General features: G+C 40.9%; 1 protein-coding gene and 1 pseudogene across 1 annotated transcript in view; one reads left to right on the plus strand and one right to left on the minus strand.

Moving 5' to 3' along the window:
- Window positions 1-25,317, plus strand: part of E2F3 (E2F transcription factor 3) — an 88,965-nt gene that overhangs the window by 27,692 nt on the left and 35,956 nt on the right. The gene's annotated exons all lie outside the window — the stretch shown is intronic.
- On the minus strand, window positions 21,363-21,459 carry LOC111724815 (annotated as a pseudogene).

The following is a 25,317-nucleotide window of genomic DNA, read 5'->3' on the forward strand; positions in this document are numbered from 1 at the left end:
GCAACCCTAAATATAGGACCCAGAGTAATTGGAAAATACCAGGAAGTCATGTTCATGTTTGACATTCCCCTACATGACTTTATCTTGGTTGTACTTCATGAGAGTGTCAAGTAATAAATCTCAGATAACAATTTGCCAAAAGAAAGGAAATAAATTGCTGAAGGTAATTTATTTTTATTTTTATATTTCTTTAGTGTTACCACTTACAGAGAAATGATGTTATGTTTTATTTTCATTTGCCTTTTAAGTTACTATATTGTGTTACAATAAAATTTATTGTAAAGTGGTAGAATTTAATAAAAAACCAATCCCCAAGTTTTAGTCGAAATCTAAAATTGTATTTTCAGATGGTAAAGAGAACATATCAATTGAAGTGATATTTTGTGGTAACGTTGACTCAGGGATTTTTTTTTTAAATTAAATCATCACTGTGTACATTAATGCAATTATGGGGTACAGTGTGCTGATTTTATATACCATTTGAAATATTTTCATCAGGCTCGGTGCCTATAGCTCAACTGGCTAAGGCGCCAGCCATGTACACCTAAGGTGGCGGGTTCAAATCCCCAGCCTGGACCCGCCAAACAACAATGACGGCTGCAACCAAAAAATAGCCGGGCGTTGTGGCGGGCGCCTGTGGTCCCAGCTACTTGGGAGGTGGAGGCAGGAGACTCGCTTGAGCCCAGGAGTTGGAGGTTGCTGTGAGCTGTAATGCCATGGCACTCTACCCAGGGGGATAGCTTGAGGCTCTTGTCTCAAAAAAAAAAAAAAAGAAATATTTTCATCAAACTGGTTAACATAGCCTTCGTGGCATTTTCTTAGTTATTATGTTAAGACATTTGTACTCTACACTTGGTGAATTTAACATGTACTCTTGTAAAATGCACTGTAGATGTGGTCCCACCAATTACCTTCCCTCCACCCAGCCTCCCCCCCTTCCCCTCCCCCTCCTCTTTCCCACCTTCTTGGGCTATAGTTGGGTTATAGCTTTCATATGAAAGCTATAAATTGGTTTCATAGTAGGGCTGAGTACATTGGATACTTTTTTTTCCATTCTTGAGATACTTTGCTAAGAAGAATATGTTGCCGCTCCATCCATGTAAACATGAAAGAGGTAAAGTCTCCGTCTTTCTTTAAGATTGCATAATATTCCATGGTGTACATATACCACAATTTATTGATCCATTCATGGATCGATGGGCACTTGGGTTTCTTCTATGACTTAGCAATTATGAATTGGGCTGCAATAAACATTCTGGTGCAAATATCTTTGTTACAGAGTGATTTTTGGTCTTCTGGATATATACCTAGTAGAGGAATTGATTGAAGGACCGATGGCAGGTCTATTTTTAGATCCCTAAGTGATCTCCAAACATCTTTCCAAAAGGAATGTATTAGTTTGCATTCCTACCAGCAGTGCAGAAGTGTTCCCTTTTCTCCACATCCACGCCAACATCTCTGGTTTGGGGATTTTGTGATGTGGGCTAGTCTTACTGGGGTTAGATGGTATCTCAAAGTGGTTTTGATTTGCATTTCTCTGATGAGTAAGGATGATGAACATTTTTTGATGTGTCTATAGGCCTTGCGCCTGTCTTCAAAGAAGTTTCTCTTCAAGTCCCTTGCCCACCCTGAGATGGGATCACTAGTTCTCTTCTTGCTAATACTTTGAGTTCTCCGTGTATTCTGGTTATTAAACCTATTTAACCTTTGTCAGAGACATAACCTACAAATATCTTCTGAAAAAATAGTCAAGGACACTATTCCTTTCACAGTAGTGCCAAAGAAGATGAAATAATTGGGAGTTTACCTAACAAAGGATGTGAAAGATCTCTATAAAGAGAACTATGAAACTCTAAGGAAAGAAATAGCTGAAGATGTTAACAAATGGAAAAACATACCATGCTCACGGCTGGGAAGAATCAACATTGCTAAAACGTCCATATCACCAAAAGCAATATACAATTTTAATGCAATCCCTATTAAAGCTCCACTGTCATACTTTAAAGATCTCAAAAAAATAATACTTCATTTTATATGGAATCAGGAAAAAACCTCCAATAACCAAGACATTATTCAGAGATAAAAACAAAGCAGGAGGAATTATGCTACCAGACCTCAGATTATACTATAAATCAATAGTGATCAAAACTGCATGGTTCTGGCACAAAAACAGAGAGGTAGATGTATGGAACAGAATAGAGAACCAAGAGATGAACCCAGCTACTTATTGTTATTTGATCTTTGACAAGCCAATTAAAAACATTCAGTGGGGAAAAGATTCCCTATTTAACAAATGGTGCTGGGTGAACTGGCTGGTGACCTGCAGAAGACTGAAACTGGACCCACACCTTTCACCATTAACTAAGTTAGACTCTCACTGGATTAAAGATTTAAACTTAAGACATGAAACTAAAAATGCTAGAAGAAAGTGCAGAGAAAACACTTGAAAACTCGGCCTGGGTGAGTATTTTATGAGGAAGACACCCCTGGGCAATTGAAGCAACACCAAAAACACATTACTGGGATCTGATCAAGCTAAAAAGCTTCTTCACAACCAAAAACGCAGTAAGTAAAGCAAGCTGTACCACCATCACATTTATTGATCTTACAGGGTAGCTGGATAAATTGGAGTTAGTAATGTAGGTAACATTTAAAAGTCCCGTATTTAATCTGACACCTAACATCAATTCCAAAGGGTATAGGGAATCCTTTTTATGTGTAGGCTTCAGGGATTACCTAGACTTTAAGTCAGGTGATTCTACAGTATCTAAACTCTGTCTGCTTTTCATAAGCAGTAGAATTCAATCAGAGCTGAGGGCCAGTTCCAACAAGCAGTACAGGTTAATTAGAAAAGAATTAGATTAATTTTGGAAAGTAGCAAACAAACAAAAAGCCCAACCCAAATTCTCATTTTAAACACACAATTCACAAGAATCTGCTGAAAATAAGCATGGCAAAACACCTATCCTTCAACACTTATCTCCACTGTCTAATGATAGCCATATATCTACCTTTGGGGAAGAAAGCACTGTCCTACTTTTACATCATTGTGGCCTCAAAATGAGTCCATTCCAGAGTCTGACCTTAAAGATGTTTCTGCCTCTGGAGAAGGACCAGCTGCATCAGCTGTGATCTGCTAGCCTCTTGGTCCTTACCTCATCCCCAGGGCCCACCTGCATTTTCAACCTGTGTCCTGTGAGCTGAGGTTTCCTCCCACTGACAATGTTTGCCTGGGTGCACCCAGCACTGCCTTTTGCTTTCCTTCTAGGGGGGAGTTCTTCTGCCCCAGGTACTGCACCCTATAAGCAAGCTAGTGGAGTTAATACCCTAAAGGGTATCCCTCCACGCAGTGAGAATGGGAGCCAGTAGATAAGTGATCTTGCCTTCTAGAACACTTCTGGGGGCATTCTGAATACTTCTTGGGAGGCCTCAAAAGAATAGAGCTCCTGTTACCTGCAGCCATGACCTACTCACATACCCTTAAATAATACACCCGCTATATTCTCCCTACTCCTGGGATCACTTCCAAGTAAACTACCTGCCCTCGAGTCCTTGTCTCTATCTTTGCTTTTGGAAATATCTAAATTTAGACACCTATTAGTGTGCTAGGGCTGCCATAACAAAGTGCCATAGACTGTGTGGTTTAAATAACAGGAACTTATCCTCTCACAGTTCTGGATGCTGGAAGTCCGAGATCACAGTGTCAGCAGAGTGGATTTCCTCCAAGACCTCTCCTTGGCTCGCAGGCGGCTGCTTCACGTGGTCGTCTGTGCACAAGCACCCTACCCTGGGTGTCTTTTCCTCTTCTTGCAAAGTCACCAGTCAGATTGGATTTGGGCTCATCTCAATGGCTTCATTTTAACTTAATTTCTTTAAAGGTCCTTTCTCCAAATGCAGTCAACATTCTGCTGCACTGGGGGTTGTGACTGCAACACAGGGACATAATTCGGCGCCTAACAACTGTGAAAAAGAAAATCTTGATCTAGGATATAGTTACCCCAACATAATTACCTGGCCTCAAGATTGTGGCTGTTTTCAACAAACTTTCTATCTTGTCTAAAACTGTAGGGCTTTGGAAAGGTGGGTCTGTGGACTTCAAAACAAATCGCATCAGTTGGCCATCTCTTTTAAAGGTATCAAGCCTCTGTCAGGTGTTCACTTCTGCTCTGTAAATTCCAGAGAAGACACGTGCGGCAAGGCTTCTGCTAACCTGAAGGAGCTTAAAGTGTAAAGAAGACAAGACCATTAGACATCTATCAGCGGGGAACAGTTCAAGTTTGTTTGAGACAGATATAAGGCGCAGACCGCAAACTTACAAGTTCAAAGGAAACATGCTGCTTTGTTGGGGTTGAGTTTCTTGTTACGGAAGGAGTGGTTGGAGTAGTGATAATGCAACAGCTTCTGCCCTGAAGTTCTCTGATTGAGAGATCAGTGTGGCCTGGAGTATGTGCAGATGTAGCAACAGGGCCTCTTCTGGTATCTTGAAGAAACCTGAAGGTTTGTATGAGGAAATGTCAGAAAGGTCGGTTGTGGGCAGGCGTGTTAGGAGTAGGGAGCATTTTGTATGTTTGAGTCTGAGGTAAGAAAGGTCTATGCCAAGCTCCTTCCTGCCTCAGGGCCTTTGTACTTGCTATTCCCTCTGCCTAGAATGGTGTTGCCTCACATTTTCCCATGAAGCCTTGGCACCTTATTATCACTGATTTAATTGTCACTTTAGAAAAGCCCTTGCTACTGTCCATCCTACAGGTCATTCATTATCCTATTTCCATGTTTTTTTGTTTGTTTGTTTGTTTTTTGAGATCGCCTCAAGCTGTCCCCCTGGGTAGAGTGCTTTGGCATCACAGCTCACAGCAACCTCCAACTCCTGGGCTCAAGCGAGTCTCCTACCTCAGCCTCCCAGGTAGCTGGGACCACAGGTGCCCACCACAACACCAGGCTATTTTGGGGTTGTAGCCGTCATTATTGTTTGGCGGGCCAGGCTGGATTCAAACTCTCCACCTTAAGTGTATGTGGCTGGCGCCTTAGACACTTGAGCCACAGATGCCGAGCCTCCATGTTTTATTTTCTTAACATTCATCACCATCTAAAGGTAGACTCAGGCTCAGCACACGTAGCTCAGTGAGTAGGGCACCAGCCGTATACACAGAACATTGCAGGTTCGAGCCCGGCCTGGGCCTGCTAAACAACAATGACAATTGCCACCAAAAAATAGCCAGGCATTGTGGTGGGCACCTATAGTCCCAGCTAGTCGGGAGACTGAGGCCAGAGAATTGCTTAAGCCCAAGAGTTTGAGGTTGCTGTGAGCTGTGACACTACAGCACTCTCTACCCAGGGCGACGTAGTGAGACCTATCTCAAAACAAATAAATAAATAAAGTTAGGCTGTTAGGTTCACCCACAGCCCAGAGTGTTGCCTGACACTTGATGCTCTGTAAATATTTGCTGAATGAATGAAGAACTTGAAGTAGGCTGGCAAAGAGTGGTCTAGCTGAGATTTGGCAGTTTGGAAGGTTACTTGAGGCTGCCTCGGACCCTTTCTAATAGTTGTGTGGGTGCGTGTTTTAATTTTAAAGAACTGATAATTTATACCTTTTATATGAAAGCTATAACCAAATAGCCTAAGAATATGGGGAGGGAGAGGGGAGGGGGGAAAGGGTGGAGGGAGGGGGATTGGAGGGATCACTTCTGAGGTTTATCTTACAGGAGTACAAGTGAATCTTTCTAAGAGTAGAATGTGAATGTTTTAAAATAATAACTGAGAAAATGACATGAAGGCTGTGCTGACCAGTTTGATGGAAGTATTTCGGATTGTGTGTGAAAACCCCACACTGTACCCTAGAAGTGCATTAATGTACATAGTTACCATTCAATAAAAAAAAAAAAAAAAGAAGAAGCCACAGAACTAGGCTTGGCAAATAAAAAAAAAAAATTTTAAAGAACTGAAAGTTTGGCTCAGTTTACCTCACATGTGCCTGTTTGTGCAGTGTGTTATGGGAATTAGATCTATAAAAGATCACCCAGACCTTCAGGGATCATAGGCTGGTTTCATAGTTCAGGTTCTTAACATGGATCCCTGGATAGCATTCTAGATATGACTTCTTATTTTTACTGCCCTCTAACTGAAATTTAGCATTTCTTTCCATTATGAATGTAGGCAGTATAAACCTCCTGTGGCAGTATAAACCGCAGGAGAATTGGCAGTCTCTGTGACTTTGTCACCCATAGATATCAAGGGTGTCTTCATATCACATCACACACTTGTTCCTGAGATCTGGAAATGTTGTTTGTGGTCATCATGACTTCAAAATTACAGGAATTTTTGACCTGCTGCTGGATCCTTTTATTTAATGCACTAACACAGAAGCACATTGATTAGTGTACATAAATTTCATGTAAAAATATTTTGAACAGCTGTTTTCAGCATGCAGTGTTTCCTTTGTGATCCTATGTATTCTGTTTCAGGTGTATAAAAACATTAATCTGAGAAAAGGGACCCACAGCCTTCACCTGGAGACCAAAAGAATCCATGACAAGAAAAAGGTTCAGATATCTGGTACAATTATGTAGAAACAGAGGTCCTGTCACCTCACCTTCAATTATGTCCCCAAAGATTAGCTATCAAAAGTGACCTGCTCTGGGCTTGTTGCTTCCCTTTGAGGTCCCCTCCCCCCTTTCAGGATGGACATTTGCAAGAGATTCTTTTTTCATAGTTCAATTGGAAGAGGTGCTCACCTTATCAGTACTGTGAGAGAATATTGTAAGCTTTGATGATTGAGAGAATATTGTAAGCTTTGATGATTGAGCAGAAAATCCTAGGACAGCTGGTCAAAATAAGCTTGTCCTGCCTTGTGGGAGGGACAGAACTTTCCAGACGATCTTTTGGTTAAGACCTTAATTAAAAACAGCCTAAATTCGCTTGTGGCAAGAATTTATTAAAGGAAAATAACCATGAACAAATTTATTTTATGGTATAAGGAAAGTAGTGCCCTCGTGGGAGTTGGCTTGACTTCTGGTGAACTTAGCACAAAAGAGCAAGAAACTTTGGACTGGTTACTTAACAACTTTCGATCTCTGTATAATTAGGGGGTGGATTGATCTCTAAGATCTAAGAATCTGTGAACTTAAAGACACTGTGATTTGTGGTATTATTAAATGTGGCTTAAACTGTGATATCGAGGTGCTGGAAGAAAAACGTACAAGAAATACATCTCAGTTTCTTTTTTCCTACGCCACTTAAATGTTAGACTCGTGAAAAGCATCTAAATACATCAGTGGAGTTTTCATTACTGCCATAGGTGTTCTGCTGCTCTTTCTCTAAACCGTAGAGAGAAACCCAGAATATCCTTCCTTGCCCTGACACCCTGTTCCCTGCTGCAAGCTTTATGACACTGTGGTCATCCCTAGTATGAACAAACTCTGTCAGCCACAATGGGCAACACAGCAAAGCCAGGTTTCTGCATCCGTGAAGGCACATGCATGGAGTGAGAGCGTAGCAGATGGGAGGGTGGGAAACAAGGAGGCCAGGAGTGGAGAGCAGGGCACGGGAACATGGTGCCAGAGCCAACACACGTGCCACCATCCCCAGGTGCTCTACATAGCACCCAGTTGCAAATAGGTATAGCCCTGACAAGAAGCCTTGCTGGATTATTTAAGAAAATTTCTTGGTGATTTTTATTTGTTCTTCCCAGTAGTGGCTCTTGGGGGTGGTTTAGTGGTGTCTCCATTTTACACAGGAAGAACTTAAGACCCAGCTTGGTTTTAGTGTGCCCAAAGTCGTAGTCGCCCAGAATATGTGGGAGCCTTGAGTATTGCTTGGCCTTTTGATTTGATAGTGAGATCAGACCGCTTTAACGTAATAAACCGTATAGCTGATGACCCAGACAATTTGTTAAAATAAAAAGAGAGGGTCGGTTGGACATGCTGGCCTTCGCTGGTAGTCCCAGCTATGAGGGAGGCTGAGGCAGAAGAATCACTTGAGCCCAGGAGTTTCAGATTGCAGTGAGCTGTGGTGAGGCCTCTGCACTCCAACCTGAGTAACAGAGCAAGACCCTGTCTAAAAAGCAAAAATAATAATAAAAAAGAAGGAACAATAAACATTACTAAAATTAGTTGAATTGCTGAACATCACAATTAAAGGGGCACTAGGAGGTAAGAAAATCGGGCGCCCTTTGTTGCATAGCAGCAGTAGCAAGCATTACTATTATTACAGCTCTTGCTTTCCTGGCCCTCCCAACCTCCCCTGGGGAAGGAACGTTTCCAAACTAAGATCACGATCACGTACACCAAAGACTTGGACTTAGGACGGAGGAATGTTTGACTTTTCTTTTAGCACATTTACGATAGAATGGAGATTTTTCAATTGTCTTCCTGTGTCTGTATATCAGATGCTTTCCTGCATTGGTTTTTCCCTCTCCCTTAAAATTACCAGGCAGGAGTGGGAAAGATCGAATTTCAGAAAGGTTCTAATATGGACTTGTATGAAGGCATAACAATTAAGTCCATTTAGGGAGTGGGAAAGTCCCTCATACTTTTAAAAAACATCTAAAGTCAATATTCCCAGGTGGAATATACTACTGAGAAATAGAAGTCTCTCAGTTGGACCTAGCTTATCTGGAACATTAAAACAGCAGTCACTGCTGACTGTGGGTGATGGGTTATTGAGCAAAATTTGATAGCTTTTGAAATGGCATCAATTTAAAAGGAATAGTTTTTGTTTCTTAATTCAGGGCAAGGCTATTCTTATTCTGGTTTCTATCTGATCTATCTTAAGAGTGTAAAAAATTGGCTGATGATGCAAATCAGGTTTGGAAGTGGAGCTGACGAGCATAGTATAGTAACCTACAGGACATATTCTTAAAAACGTTTGTCCTGCAGTGTTTCTATATTATTTTCCTGCTTCAATTGGGCCAAAGTAGGAATACGTTTTTAGAACACTAGTTTCATTTAGTTAAGAATGGAGAGCCGCTGACTCGGGGAAGCTTCTGATATCCAGAGGAGGAAGAAAATTGCCGCTTTTCATTCTGAGTATGCCTGAACAGGAAGAACTGAAGCCACTTGGTTTCATAATCAGCTCGATATGGAGGGACTCAAGAGGTTCTCTAATCACATTCTTTCCCTTTGCTGGTTAGAAAGCCGAGTCCTAGAGAAATCCCTTGCTCTGGGTCATACAGAACTAATGGAAGCAGCCTTCCTCATTACCACTTTCCTAGCCGCCTGTACTCTCCAGCCGTGCTGGGTTATAAGATTTATTTAACGACACGTGTGACTGTTACGACTGTTTGTGAGGGCGAATACTACAGATTTGACTGGGTAATGTGATATTTGTTATTTGCTTTAAGTTAACTTTAGCATGGCATGATGGAAAGGGCACTAAACTTGTGATCCAGAAGACTTGGGTTTAAGTTTCAGCTTTGACATTAGCTTCAGCAAATCTGAGAGCCCTATTTTCTTAATCCATGAAATGGGAATGATACTTAAGTCAGCCAACTTACCTTGCACAGTGGGGAGGATGAATTGTGAGGGCTTTTTACAAGTATGAAGTGCTACGTAAACAAAAGGGTATTCATCTCATATTTTTGGTATTAGGCTAAAAAGACAGTTGTTTTTAAATTTTGAACACTCTAATTTGCATGATCTTACACCTTCTCTTCCTATATTTTTACTCCGTTTCTTTCCTTTAGAATTTCTTTTGTTACCAGTTATATCTGTCTTCATCCGGGCTTTGTCTCCAGGTACATAAACTCAAAGCATTTCCTCCAGTGCAATTTGTCAATCCTTTGTCATATTTGAATTTGTCAAATTTGACTTTTTTACTGGGGCTGAAGGATGGAAGATAGTTTGTTATACAATCACCATCTTAAAACAGCCCACCTAAGCACAGTCCTGGAAGCACAGATTGGAAAGAGATTTGGTAATTATACTCTTTAGTTCTTCTATGAATATAACCAATCTGGGCAATTTGGGCAGCAGAGTGAATTTTTAGGCATGAATTATCTGGTTAAGTTAGCCAGATAATTGCCAGCTGTCTTCCGTGCTCTGCTCTGTAGACCCTAGCCTGAATAATTGTCTTCTGTTTACTCATGCAAGCAAGTTGCTGGTTTCCATTTTCAAACAAAAACGAACTGCATGTTTGAATGGTATTTTAATTGAGCTATTTTTGTTGCTGATTCAAAGATCTCCTACCCTTGGCCAAAGGAGTCGCCCAGGTCAGAACCCATTAATTCAGTTGCTTTTGGGGGGGGGGGGGTGTCCCTTGTTGACTTTGAGGAAGGCTTAAATATAATAAAAGAGATTTGGAAGTTGATGGTATGAGGTTTTGTGAAACGTACAAAACTTATCTCAAATTCTGACCAAACATTTTTCTACTAATTTTCTTAACTAAATGGAAACTCCAGCTGTATAAATAATGATTTTTGTTTGAAAATATTTCTTCCCTTGTTTTTAGAACCATCATGGGAATTAAATTATAAATAAGTAGCAGCAAAGAACTACTTTGTGTGTGTGAAGCAGAATGCAAAATTGCTCTAATTTTGAACTGAGTTCCAGAATGGAGAGATCACCTTTCAGCAGGGATTGATGAGGCAAGCTGCTCTTTGGGGAGGGGGAAGAGGCTTGCTAGGAAGCTTCCTTTTTTGTTTGTTTCTTTATTTTACTTAATTAATCTGTTTGCCCATTTCTCTGTTAGGTCTGTGGGTCTTTCCATATAAGTGCAATAATGTGTCCCTCTACAACCATCATTTTCTCCTCCTTTTTTCTTAAAGGAAAAAGAAGAGAATTCCTTTTTCACTTATCACAAATCTCATGCTATTTATGCATATATAATGGAAATACTTATGTTTGTGAACAGTACTGATCCTTTTCTTTCTGTCGGTTTGAGTTTGGGGTGTAAAGTCCAGTGGAGAAAGCCAGGGCCCCTCAGCCTGCTGGAGCTCTAGGAAGTCCCCCCTCACCCCTTGCATTGTAACCTCAGTGGCAACATCACCTGCTGTCTGGCCCCCTTTGTCATCCTTTCTTGTACTTTTATTATTATATGTCAAAGATTTACTCGTGTTATTGAACAACTGGTTTTTCTTCACGTTTCGAACTTATCTTTTGTTTAAGCAAGTTGTTTTATTGTGTTCTTCATTCCACACTTAACCAGTGTGTATTGTGGACAGATATATTACTTCTACAAAGAAATTGTAATGATAGTCATCCAGAAAAGTATAATAAGTTAGTAGTGCCAACATCATCTTACCTTGAACACTTTTCCAGAATGTTCCAGAGAAAACAAATGGCTGCTATGAATTCATTAGCCCCAACCTACTTCCAGCCAAGGCGGTTCTCACTGCAGAAATGTATCCATCAGTACAAAGAAAGAGAGGGGAGAACTTGGCCCCTGCCTCAGGGAGAGGGAATGACTCCCCATTCTGCACCTACCAGGTTTGACTCCTCTGTCTCTCAGGTGTGGTAGGAAGTCAGTGATCCCAGGAGAAAGAGGGGCGGCCCTTGTACTTATGATTTGGTCTGCTCTCTGCAACCCACTAGAGCAGTGGTTCTCAACCTTCCTAATGCCGTGGCCCTTTAATATAGTTCCTGTGGGTCATGGCCCACAGGTTGAGAACCGCTGCACTAGAGAAACTGAAGTTTTCTTTCCTTTTTCATTTTTTTTGAAACACTCATTTTATTGCCCTTGGTAGAGTGCTATGGTGTCACAGCTTACAGCAACCTCCAACTCCGGGGCTTAGGCAATTCTCTTGCCTCAGCCTCCCAAGTAGTTGAGACTACAGGTGCCTGCCACAGCGCCCAGCTATTTTTTGTTGCAGTTTGGCCAGGCCGGGTTTGAACCTGCCATCCTCGGTATATGGGGCTGACGCCCTACCCAGTTTTCTTTGCATAATAATGTGAGTGTTGATGAGTTGCCATCTCAGTGAATGCTCATTAAGAATGCCCTATTTTCCTTTGGAAGAAGAGGCCTTGAGCAGGAGCTAGCTGTGGAACATCAGTACCTCCAGCCGTATCTCTGGTTTCCAGGTTATCTGAGCTTATAGAAATAAGCAGGAGTAAATTCTGTGGGCATCTTGAACGGGAAAGTATACAAATGGTCAAAGAGAAGGAAAGCGGTCAGAGGTGAGGGGACGAGACCCCATAGTCCAGTGTGGACAGACAAGGGAAGAACTTGCAGGGGGAGGGCATACATAACACAAAGTATACTATTTCAGCCATTTTTAGATGTATAATCTAGTAGTTTTAGGTATATTTACAATTTTACAAGGTTATGCAGCCATCACCATTCTCCATCTCCAGAAATGTTTTCACCGTGTCTTTTTTTTCCTTTGTAACAAAGAGAAATTTTATTTAGGAATAATAAAGAGAAAGTTTAAAACACTTTTAAAGAGAGTTGGAAGTGGGTCCCTCTCATGATGGAGAGAAGGTGAGAAGGACCTTTTTCACCATCTCGAATAAGAACTCTGTGCCATTAAGTAATAACTCCCCTCCCCTTTCTTCCAGTGTTTGCTAAGCTCTATTCTACTTTGTGTCTCTCTGAGCTTGACTATTCTAGGTACCTCATAGAAGTCAAATCATAAACTATTTGTCCTTGTCTATCTGGCCTATTCCACTTAGCGCATTGCTTAGCACAATGTGTTCAAGTGTTTTCTTTCTTATGGCCGAATAATATTGAATAATGTTTCATTGTATACACCACGTTTTGTTTCATCACCAGTAGACATTTGGGTTGTTTCTCCACTTGGCTGTCATGAGTAATGCTGCAGTGAACATTGGTATATGAATATCTGTTTGAGTCGTTGTTTTCGATTTCTGTGGGTTTATACCCAGAAGTAGAATTGTTGGTCATATGGTAATTCTATATTTAACTTTGTGAAGAGCTGGCAAACTGTTTTTGACACTGACTGTACCATGTTACATTCTCACTAGCCCTGCATGAGAAGGAGGGAGGACCCTTGTTTTGCTCTCTCTGAATGTCACCCAACTGTAATTTGCTAACCAGGCCTTATCCTCATTCATCACTGGGTCTCCTATAACTGTTTTTCACTGCGGGGCCTTCCTGCCCCTTCTTGTTCCTTGTGGTTCGAAAAAGAAGCCTTTTTGTTTTGTCCTCAGCCTGGTTGGATGTGCCAGCCTGCTTGCGAGGTGTTGGAAGGCTTTCTCTGCTGTGGGGTCAGGTGTTACACACCTGTGTACAGAGCGAAGGTGACCCAGCACGCCAAAGCACACTTGCCCTGCCTCCTCCAGAAACAGTCTGCACTCTCCTAGTAACCGTCTTCCTTAATAGCTGTGGCTTGATCTAAATGAAAAATTTATCTTGTGCTGCTTACCCAAAGGAGAGGCTCTTCACATGTCAGATATTATTTCACCATTATCATAGTAACTTCAGCACTTTTTATTCCTTAAAGCAAAGTTTAGAATGATATGAGTTTCTGGAACATGGAACTTTTTATGCATGTTTATCATTTCGTAGTTCTAAGAAATGAAGCAAAATTTAGAATTATTGGAATTGCTTTTCATACCTTCAATTTGAGATGTAGTTGGGTGTGTATTTATATCTGGAACGATTCTTTTCACTGGCTGGTGTAGGCAAAGCCTTTAGCGGGAGCACGGTGGTGCGATCAGAGCTCCCTATAGCCTCCAACTCCTGGGTTCAAGGGATCCTCCTGCCTGACTACAGGCATATGTCACTGTGCTTATCCAGTTTTTCGATTTTTTTTTTAGTAGAAATGGGGTCTTGCCATGTTACTCAGGCTGGTCTCGAACTCATGGCTTCACAGAATCCCTCCACTTCAACCTCCAAAAGTGCTGGGATTATAGGCCTAAGTCATGGCGCTCAGCCTCAAATCCATTGTTAAAATTTAGCGTTTGAAACAATGTGTGATGCCGGTGGACCATGGGCACCATTATCTTCTTTTGGCAGGCGAGGAAACCGAAGTGTGTCTGTCCACGCAGAAAGCTGGACCTGCCCAGGAATTGGTGCCGGGTGCAGGGGAGGAAAGCGAGTGGGGAGCAGATTCCCACCTCTGTGGCTTCTCTCCCCCGACAGCCCCTTCTCAAAGTCCATGGCTGCCTTCTTGGGTCTTCATTGTTATTCTCTTTTTGGAATTATTTTGTGGGGTCTATACATAATTATTCTGCATTCCAACATATAACTTCTCATACCTCACTCTGCATAAAATACACACCTTTTCTGGTCCGAAATCCCTAGTTTAGGATTATTAATAACAATTTTTGAAAACTATGCTTTAGATGCTATCTTGATATATATAAATTCCAGTAGTATGATTGCCTTACATAAATTGACAGTTGTGTGTACCTGTATTACATATCTTCCAGCAAATTAAGAGTAAATTATTTCATTTATTTTACTTTAACTTCCTGTCATGTATTTTATTATTGTTTCGTGCTTTCAAAATGTTAAAATGCTCTTCCCAGCTTGATAGCAAGCTTTTCAGAGGTAAAAATTACATGTTAGTGCCCCTGTAATGTCTTCTGCTCTGTAGGTGTATGTCACATATTTATGATATGAAATGATGGTTTGGGGGCAAAGAGATTTTTAATATTAGCTATTCTTGATTCATAACAAGTTCACATTTACTTTATTTGTAAAACAAACTTCATTCAGATCCTTTAAAATTCCATGTTTCAGTGTTGACATCTCAGAAAATTAAATTTGTCTACTATTTAGTTCATTCCTTCAGGAAACAAGGTCTAGTATCTCTTATGATTCCTAGTGGGGCCTCACAAAATACTAGTTTCCACCTGCACCAAAGGTCGAGTGGTGGGTTCTTTGCTCTTTGCTCTATTGTTAGTGTGTGTGGAAGACAAGCAGAAAACTGTATGCCTGGCCTCGCAGTTGTGCACAACTCGTTTGCCTCCTCACCCAACAGCAAGATCCTTGGAAATGAAATGTTATGTTGAAAAACAAACAGACCAAAAAGGAAAGTCAACAAAGAAAACACATTTTTATAACCATTCAACTCAAGACTTTGTTATTAAGTCTTGGAAAATGTTACAAGTCAACCCCGAAGGTCTTGGGAAGTCCCCTTGAATCATGAAATGGGTGTGGTGGGACTGGGACCTCTGGGCTTTGGTTCTGATGTTAGGTTTCCTGAGGGCAGCAATCAGTAAACCAGCTGTTTCGTCTATTTAACCCCAAGCCCTGCAGTTTCAGTCACATAATAAATGCTCATTATGTCTCACTTTTTTTTTTTAGACAGGGTCTCACTGTTTTCCAGGCTGGAGGGCAGTGGCACGATCATAGCTCACTACAACCTCCCAACTCCTGGGTTCAAGTGATCCTCTTGCTTCAGCCTCCCAAGTAGCTGAGGCCACAGGCATACACCATCACACCCAGCTAATTTTTCTAATTTTTGTAGAAATCTGAAGTCTCACAGACTTCAGATGAGCAGGCAGGACTGGAACTCCTGGACCCAAGCAATCCTCCCTCCTTGGCCTCCCAAAGTGCTGGGATTACAGGCATGAGCCACCACCCCCAGCCACGTTACATGCTTTTTGAACTGACCTGCTTTGGCCTTGCTACTCCTTGGACCCTTGAACGAAGTATAGTCTCTGGATCTCAAGTTCTCCCTCAGTTGGGGTAGGGAGCAGGGAGCAGGTCCTAGTGAGTTGTGCTCTTGTGTAAGAATCCCTGGCAGTGGTAGCAGAACCCTATACTCAAACACAGAACAGTGTCAGCATCATCTTCGTTTGCAGGATTGCAAGGCTTTGTGAAAATTAGAGTGAGTACATTTTCTTCATTTTGTAAGATGTGGGGTTTTTTTTTTCATTTGTACATATGTCTCTTAGCATTGATCTGCTCCACTTATAAAACATTGGTACATCTTGTAACAGTGCTTCCTTAGAACGGAGGAATTCGTTTTCTCATTACTCTGTGAAGCAGTATATAGCTCAGTACAGTAAACCCTCACCTAACATCATCAGTAGCTTCTTAGAAACTGAGACTTTCAGCCAAATAACATGTAATAAAACCAATTTGACACCAGGCTAATTGACACAAATAAGAGTTAAGTTCCTAGAGTATATTTCTAGTCAGAAAAGCAAAACCAAACTTTAAAATAAAGACCAAAACACTTCTAGTATTAAATTTTGAAATAAAAAATGAGGTATGCATACATTTAAGAAAGATAAATAAAAACAGGTAAGATAGTTCTTTACCCTGTTGGGGACAGTGGCTAGTGCCTATAATCCCAGCACTTTGGGAGGCCAAGGCAAGAGATTACTTCAGGCCAGGAGTTTAATAATATCAGCCTGGGCTCAGCGCCTGTGGCTCAAGTGGCTAAGGTACCAGCCATGTACACCCAAGGTGGCGGATTCGAATCCAGCCCGGGCCTGCCAAACAACAATGACAGCTGCAACCAAAAATTAGCCGGGCAGGCCTTGTGGTGGGCGCCTGTGGTCCCAGCTACTCAGGAGGCTGAGGCGGGAGACTCGCTTGAGCCCAGGAATTGGAGGTTGCTATGAGCTGTGATGCTATAGCACTCTACCCAGGGGGACAGCTTGAGGCTCCTGTCTCAAAAAATTAAAAAATAATAATATAATATCAGCCTGGGTAATATAGCAAGACCCTGTCCCTACAATTTTTTTTTTTTTAATTAACCAGGCATGGTCATGCCCCTGCAGTCCCAGCTACTCAGGAAGCTGAAGCAGAAGCATCACTTAAGCCTAGATATTGGAGGCTTCAGTGAATTATAATGGCGCCACTACACTCCAGCCTGGATGACAGAATGTTATTTACCCAATTACTCTAGTTCTAGCTTATGGCCAGAGCCTATCCTGGCAGTTCAGGGCCCCAGGTGGAACCAGGCCTGGATCCAGTGGACCCAAAGAAAACCCAGAGAGATGTGGGGAGAATGGGCAAACTTGACACAGTGGTCCTGGCTGGGAATTGATTTTTTTTTTTAATTTTTCTCATCAATTTTACAACAAAAGAAGATGAGGTTATTTGATGACCTGTTGTAGTTACAGATTGGGTGTTAGACTTGGGTTCACGTCTCCACCTATCATTTTCCAGCTGACATTAAGTTCTACTCTGATTTAAAAGTTAAGGGAAGATGAAATGATACTGTTGAGCACAGCAGAGAGTCAGTACGTGGAGGGCATTAGGTGTGCCTGCTCAACACATGCAGGTATTACCGTGTGACACAGCCCAGGTAGCCCTTAAGGTTAGGATCATTGCTGATCCCAGTGTAAAAATTCCTATTTGCGGACAAGGAAATGGAAAGTGAAATTTGCAATCTGTCCTCTGTATTATTTTTTGTCAGGATAGATACCTCAACACTAAAAAGTTAAAAGTAGAAACACATCTTTATAACAAAAAGCTGCTTCATGAAATGTCATTGTTTTACTGCATCTTGACAAAGAATGGCAGCTACTTTAGAGACTCAGAAGATGATTTATTTTTATGGTGTGTGGAAAGGGTTTGTTTTATATTTTATTTTATTTATTTATTTATTTATTGAGACAGAGCCTCAAGCTGTCCCCCTGGATAGAGTGCTATGGCATCACAGCTCACAGCAACCTTCAACTCCTGGGTTCAAGCGAGTCTCCTGCCTCAGCCTCCCAAGTAGCTGGGACCACAGACAGGTGCCTACCACAACCCCCAGCTATTTTTTGGTTGCAGCCGTCATTATTGTTTGGCGTCCTGGGCTGGATTCTAACCTGCCAGCTCAGGTGTATGTGGCTGGCGCCTTAGCAGCTTGAGCCACAGGCGCTGAGCCATTTTATTTTATTTTTTTTTTTTAGACAGACTCTCCAGCTGTCGCCCTGGGTAGAGTGCTGTGCTGTCATAGCTCACAGCAACCTCAAACTCTTGAGCTCAAGCGATCTTCTTGCCTCTCTTTTTTCTTTTTTTTTTTTTCTTTCTTTCTTTTTTTTTTGTACAGACAGAGTCACACTTTTGCTCAGGCTGGTCTCAAACGCATGAGCTCAAGCAGCCTACCTGCCTCAGCCTCCCAGAGTGCTGGGATTACAGGTGTGAGCCACCAAGCCCGGCCTATGATTTTTTTTTTTTAAATCTTCTTTTCCCCACTTGTATGACTGCAGCTGTGTCTCCTTGGTGTGGGGCAGGGCTCTCTGCTGGGCCATGGTGGGGTCTGGGCAGGGTTTTCTGCTGGGCTGTGGTGGGCCCGGGCAGTGCAGGGGTGTAGGCTTGGGACCCAGAATGCAGGACCCACCTCAGTGTGGACAGAGCCACCTCTGCACCCCCCCCCCTTTTTTGGTCTGTCTTGGATGATATCAGGACGCAGTATAATAAATTAGATTAACATGCTAGCTTGCATCTTCTCAGGGAAAATAGGTAGGTCCCCAGAGCATGGAGAGGGAGGGACCTCCACATTACCCTGTTACATTCAGTCTGAAGGGAATTGTGAGCTAATGCCTGGTGCTCCACAGCTTGGGACACATGTGGGGAAGGGGTCTACCTCTTGTGTGAGGTTTCTTGCCCAAGGGAAGCTAAGCAGTGCTGGGTTTTTGCCGGGGGAGGTGAGAGAGAAAGAAACACACAGACAGGGCCATCAAGTCTTGCCATTTTGTTATCAGGCAGCCCACCCCCAGTCCTCTGCACAGGAACTACTCAGAAGCCCACACCACCACGTTTTCTGCTTATTCTTCTGTGCACGTGAGCAGGTCTTGGAGGCCTTTCATCACTACACCAGACAGACCCACAGCAATCTTTGGGGATTTTTGTTTTTCCCTGAATGGCAGTGATTTGTACCAATCCAGCCTTCTCAAGGGTGAGGGCCAGGATGAAATAGAGAATTTATTTTTATATTATGTCATCTGTGCAAAGACTGCTGTATAATCAGGAGTCACAAATCTAAGGGATTAGGCCATGAAGTCATTTTGCCCATGAGTTGGGTTACAACACATTCATTCATTGTAAACAATCGCCAGTAGTCACTGCCATAATTTATTCTTACCAGTGAGCTGGGTTTTCAAGTGACAGAGTAAGCTATCAGAATTAAGCAAAGACAAGTTCTAATTTGTGAGTGTTGGCAAAGACCTTTGTGAGACATCAGGTACCACCACCACATCTTCGAGATGAGCAAATGAAGGCCCAGAGAAGGGAAGAGACTTGCCCGAGGTCACACAGAGGGTTAGGGCTGTGTTGAAGACTGAAGCACCGGTGATTCTTGGCACTGAGAGGTTAAGGACCCAAAGATGAACGAGTATTCCAAGGCACGAAATGGAAGGAAAACGGAGTCCTGGTTCTGTGTGGCCAAATGTGGTCTTTACTCCACCTGGGTGCAAGTGGAGTGAACTCTCTGACCAGGGAAGAATTCCACACGTGGGTTATGGCAGATGGGGATTTAAAGGGTCGGGGGGGAGGGGGTACATTCATTATTTCCTGGGTGGGATGTACACTTGATGCTTGCTGGGCGGGTCAGTACATTCCCCTCTCTCAGGCACTCTGTCCCTAGGTCTTACTACTCCACTTCCTGATGACACAGCGAATAGGATTTTACTCCAGTTTTATTCCTAGGAGTTGATATGAAAGGTTTTTCACTTATTCGACCCTATTCACCTTCTCCAGTTAGATTACAGGTAATAATGTCAGAAACTGAGCAAGCGGTGGTGAAACCTAGTTTGTAGTGGGCTCTTTTGGGTTTGGTTGTCATGAGTGCTCTCTGCATAGCTTAGAAACCTCTCAGGGGAAATAATAATCAGCTCTCCAAGGAGTGCCAGTGCTAGTGCAGGCTGGCATGTTGCTGTGCTTGCTGATAAATTCCTGGCATTGAGAGTCTATACAGGAGAAAGTGGCTGACTTGTTTTCTTGCTCTGTTGTATGCCAATCATGGCAATGTAGCTCTCATGCCTTGTCATGTGCCCAGAGTAAGTTAAATGTGTTTGCTTTTATTTTATATTTACACACACACAAACATACACACAGGATGCCAGGAAAAAAAAAAATGTGTACACGTTTTAAGAAAGGGGGAAAAAAATCAATATTTTCTGATAACATTTGTTATCTTGTGTCTGTTGTAATGGAAAAGTCAAATGTGACTTGAGCATTACAATTTTAATACAGTTTTTTCCATTCTTAAAATTTGTATACATTTTTTGGCACCCTCTGTATACGTACACACAGCAGTCTGAACACAGGAAGTGCTTTTAAAATATGACGTCTTAGAGAATATGTAAACACTGCCTTTTCTTCAGATAGACATGGAGGTGCTAAAAAACCTTGGTTACTATGACTGATTTATATAAATACTCCATATGGTATATTTTACACAGTTATCTAAAGGTATTTCCTCATTTTGAATTAAATAAAAGGCAAATTTAGCATGTGGGGGAAGGGCAGGTTGTATTTCCTGTCTGATCTGGGGCATTTTATATTCCTAAGGTCTATAATTAGGTGTGTGTGCTGATTGTTTATTTATTAAAACAAAGCTGGGGGCAGGAGCGCGAGGAGCACCGCACAGTGAAAAATATTCTATGGCAGACATCTGAGCTTCACTTTAAAGCACGGGCTGCAAAGAAATGTAAATTCATTGGCTTAATTGGAAGAGAGTATTTATAGAAATTGAATGATCCAGTAAAACTAAAAGCCTGGCTTCTTTCGTCTTCAGAGACCTGCTTTAGTAAAGGCTGTTCTGAAAGCTCTTTCCTGCAAAGTGGACTTTGCCGCCTCGTTTCTGGCCTCCTGGAGGTCAGTAGCTTTGGCCTAGCGCTATCACCTGGCTCAATATTTACTACGTACTTTTCTTTTTTTGGCTTTGGATTATACTGAAAACGTACATGGAAAGAAAAAGATGTTCGTGTGCACCAAAGTTTTCTGATTTTTTTATAGTTTTACAGTTCCACAATTTGATTTTAATAACTTACAAAGAAACTTTTTTTTAAGCAAGTACCTTTTGAAAATCTTGCCTGTCAAGCCCATTCCCATCTACCCTGCCCTCCTCTGCCTTTTGTAGGTCACAGTTTCCCATTAGGTTCATGGCAATTATTTCACTGTTTATGCAAATTCAAAAAATTTAGAAACACTTTTTATTTTTCCTCGTTCTTAGGAAAAGTGACAACAGATGTTATTCTGCACCTTGTTTTTACTTTGAAGGGTATACTTTAATGAGCTCTTTGTGTCAGTACACACAAAACTGCCTCCTACTTTTTAGTGCTGTGCAGTATTCCATTATGTGGCCATCTCCAAGTTATTAAACCAGTCCTGAATAGAATCTTTGATTCTTGCCATCTTTTGCTATTACTAAGTTGCAGTGAATAACTATCTGAGTATCAGTTCATATAAGTGCAGGTATATCTGTAGGGTAGTTTCTATAAGGAAGATTGGTGTTTTGGCCGGCAGGTATGCACATATATATCTGTGATAGTGTTGCTTGCCTATGGACTATTGTGTTGTTTATGGAACACTTTACGAATTTGCACGTCATCCTTGTACAGTGGCCATGCTATCTGTCTCATTCCTTTTTTTAAAAAAATAATAGATTTTTATTTTTTTATTCTTTTCCTTTCTCCCACCCCCCTCCCTCCTTTTCTGTCTGCTCGCCCCTTCCCCCACCTCCCACTGTGTCATTGTCATTAATTGTCCTCATATCAAAATTGAGTACATAGGATTCATGCTTCTCCATTCCTATGATGCTTCACTAGGAATAATTTGTTCTACCTCCATCCAGGTTAATACAAATACTGCAAAATCTCCTTTTCTTTTAATGGCTGAATAGTATTCCATGGTATACATATACCACAGCTTGCCAATCCATTCCTGGGTTGAGGGGCATTTAGGTTGTTTCCACATTTTAGTGATTGTAAATTGAGCTGTGATAAACAGTGTAATACAAGTGTCTTTATAATAAAAAGTTCTTTTTTTCTTCTGGATGGATGCCTAGTGATGGGATTGCAGGTCTAGGGGAGGAGGTCTAGGTTGAGTTCTTTGAGGTTTTTCCATACTTCCTTCCAAAAAAGGTTGTATTGGTAGGGTGGTGCCTGTGGCTCAAAGGAGTAGGGTGCCAGCCCCATATACTGGAGGTGGTAGGTTCAAACCTGGCTCCAGCCAAAAACTGCAAAACAAAAAAGGTTGTATTAGTTTGCAGTCCCACCAGCAGTGTAAAAGTGTTCCTTTTCTCTCCACATCTGCACCAGCATCTGCAGTTTTGAGATTTTGTAATGTGGGCCATTCTTGCTGGGGTTAAATGATATCTCAGGGTGGTTTTAATTTGCATTTCTCTAATAATTAGAGATGATGAGCATTTTTTTATATGTTTGCTAGCCATTCATCTGTCTTCTTTAGAAAAGGTTCTCTTCATCTCTCTTCCCCATTGATATATGGGATTGTTGGCTTTTTTCATGTGGATTAAATTAAGTTCTCTATAGATCCTAGTTATTAAGCTTTTGTCTGATTCAAAATATGCAAATATCCTTTCCCATTGTATAGGTTGTCTATTTGCTTTGGTTGCTGTCTCCTTAGCTGTACAGAAGCTTTTCAGTTTAATTAAATCCCATTTGTTTATTTTTGTTGTTGCAATTGCCACAGGCAGTCTTCTTCATGAAGTCTTTCCCCAGGATGATAATCTTCCAGTGTTTTCCCTATGCTTTCTTTGAGGTTTTTTATTGTTTCATGCTTTAAATTTAGGTCCTTTATCCATCTTGAATCAATTTTTGTGAGTGGAGAAAGGTGCAGGTCCAGTTTCAGTTTTTTACATGTGGATATCCAGTTCTCCCAGCACCATTTATTGAATAGGGAGTCTTTCCCTCAGTGTACGTTCTTGTTTGGTTTATCAAAGATTAGGTGGTTGTAAGTTGTTGGTTTCATTTCCTGGTTTTCTGTTTGATTCCAAATGTCTATGTCCTATTTTTGTGCCAGTACCATGCTGTCTTGACCATTATGGCTTTGTAGTACAGCCTAAAATCTGGTATGGTGGTGCCCCCAGCTTTGTTTTTATTACTAAGAAATGCCGTAGCTATACAGGTTTTTTTCTGGTTCCATACAAAATGCAGAATCATTTTTTCCAAGTCTTAAAAATAGGATGTTACTATTTTAATAGGGATGGTGTTGAATCAGTAGATTGCTCTGGGAAGTATAGACATTTTAACAATGTTGATTCTTCCCAGCCATGAGCATGGTGTATTCTTCTGTTTGTTAAAGTCTTCTGCTATTTCCTTTCTTCGGGTTTCCTAATTTTCTTTATAGAGATCCTTCACCTCTTTTGTTAGGTATATTCTTAGGTATTTCATTTTCTTTGGGGCTATGGTGAAGGGAGTTATGTCCTTAATTAGGTCTCATCTTGGCTGTTATTGATGTATACAAAGGCTACTGACTTATGGACATTGATTTTATATCCTGAGACATTCCTGTATTTTTTGATGACTTCCAGGAATCTTGTGGTTAAGTCTTTGGGGTTCTCTTAAGTATAAGATCATATCGTCAGCAAAGAGGGAGAATTTGACCTCCTCTGCTCACATTTGGATGCCTTTTATTGTCTTGTTTTGCCTAATTGTATTGGCTAGAACTTCCAGCAGTATGTTTAATAGTAATGGTTCCAGTTCTAAGAGGAAAAGCTTTCAGTTTTACTCCCATTTAGTAAAATATTAAATGTGGGTTTGTCATAGATAGCTTCAATCAGTTTCAGAAATGTTCCACCTATGCCTAAACTCTTCAGTGTTCTAATTAGAAAAGGATGCTGGGTTTTATCAAATGCTTTTTCTGCATCTTTTGAGAGGATCATATGGTCTGTGTTTTTGCTTCTCTTGATATAGTGTGAATAATATTTATGGATTTACATATATTAAACCAGCCTTGCATCCCTGGGATAAAACCTACTTGATCATGATGTATGACTTTTTTGATGATAAGCTGAAATCTATTGGCTAGTATTTTGTTGAGAATTTTTGCATCTATATTCATTAGTGAAATTGGGCTGAAGTTCTCCTTTTTAATTGGGTCTTTTCCTGGTTTTGGTATCAGGGTGATGTTTGCTTTATAGAATATGTTAGGGAAGATTTCTTCCCTTTCAATGTTTTGGAATAATTTCTACGATATAGGAATAAACTCTTCCTTGAAGGTTTGATAAAATTCTGGTGTGAAGCCATCCAGACCAGGGCATTTTTTTGTTGAAAGATTTTTATTGTTACTTTGATCTCAGTGCTTGAAATTGGTCTGTTCAGGAGCTCTATTTCATCTAGGCTAAGTATAGGGAGAGGGTGTGATTCCAAATATTGATCTATTTCCTTCACATTGTCAAATTTCTGGGCATAGACTTTCAGGTAGTATTCAGAGATAATCTCTTATATCTCGGTGGCATCAGTTGTTATTTCCCCTCTATCATTTCTGATTGAGGTTACTAGAGATTTTACTTTTTTATTTCTAGTTAGTCTGGCCAAAGGTTTATCTATTTTATTTATTTTTTCAGAAAACCAATTCCTTCTTTCATTAATTTTCTGAATGATTCTTTTTTCCTCTGATTTAATTTTGGATATTTCTTTCCTTCTGCTGGATGTAGACTGAGATTATTCTTCTTTTTCCAAATCTATAAGATGGCTTGTGAGTTTGTTGATGTGCTCTCTTTCTGTTTTTCAAATGTAGACTTCTAAAGTGATAAATTTTCCTCTCAGGATTGCTTTTGCTGTATCCCATAGGTTTTGGTAGCTTGTGTCTTCGTTGTTATACTCAAGGAAGTTAATGATTTCCTTTTTTATTTCTTCCTCCACCAAACTGTCATTCAGCATAAGATTGTTTAACTTCCATGCCTTTGTGTGAGGTTGAACGTTTTTGTTGGAGATGAGTTCCACTTTTAGTGCCTTGTGGTCTGAGAAGATGCAAGGTAAAATTTCAATTCTTTTGATTCTATTGAGGTTTGTTTTGTGTCCTAGGATATGATCGATTTTGGAGAATGTTCCATATATGTATTCTATGTATGTCTATCAAGCATAATTGTTCTAGGATCTCATTTAAATCTCTTATATCTTTGTTTAATTTCTGTTTAGAGGATCTGTCCAGCTGTGAGAGAGGGGTGTTAAAGTCCCCTGTTATCACCATGTTATAGGATATCATATTGTCCAGGCTAAGTAAGGTCTGTTTCGAGAATCTAGGAGCATTTAAATTGGGTGCATGAATATTTAGAATTGAAATGTCTTCTTGTTGTATTTTTCCCTTGACCAATATGAAGTGACCATCATTGTCTTTTTTTGACTTTAGTTGCTTTAAATCCACATGTATCTGAAAATAAGATTGCAACCCCTATTTTCTTCTGAATTCCATTTGCCTGAAATGTTGACTTTCAACCCTTAACTCTGAGTTTTAATTTGTCTTTTGACATGAGGTGTGTTTCCTGCAGACAGCAAATAGATGGCTTGT

Source organism: Otolemur garnettii, unplaced genomic scaffold (assembly GCF_000181295.1).
Source record: "Otolemur garnettii isolate 467f Iridium unplaced genomic scaffold, OtoGar3 scaffold00026, whole genome shotgun sequence".
Classification (NCBI taxonomy): domain Eukaryota; kingdom Metazoa; phylum Chordata; class Mammalia; order Primates; family Galagidae; genus Otolemur; species Otolemur garnettii.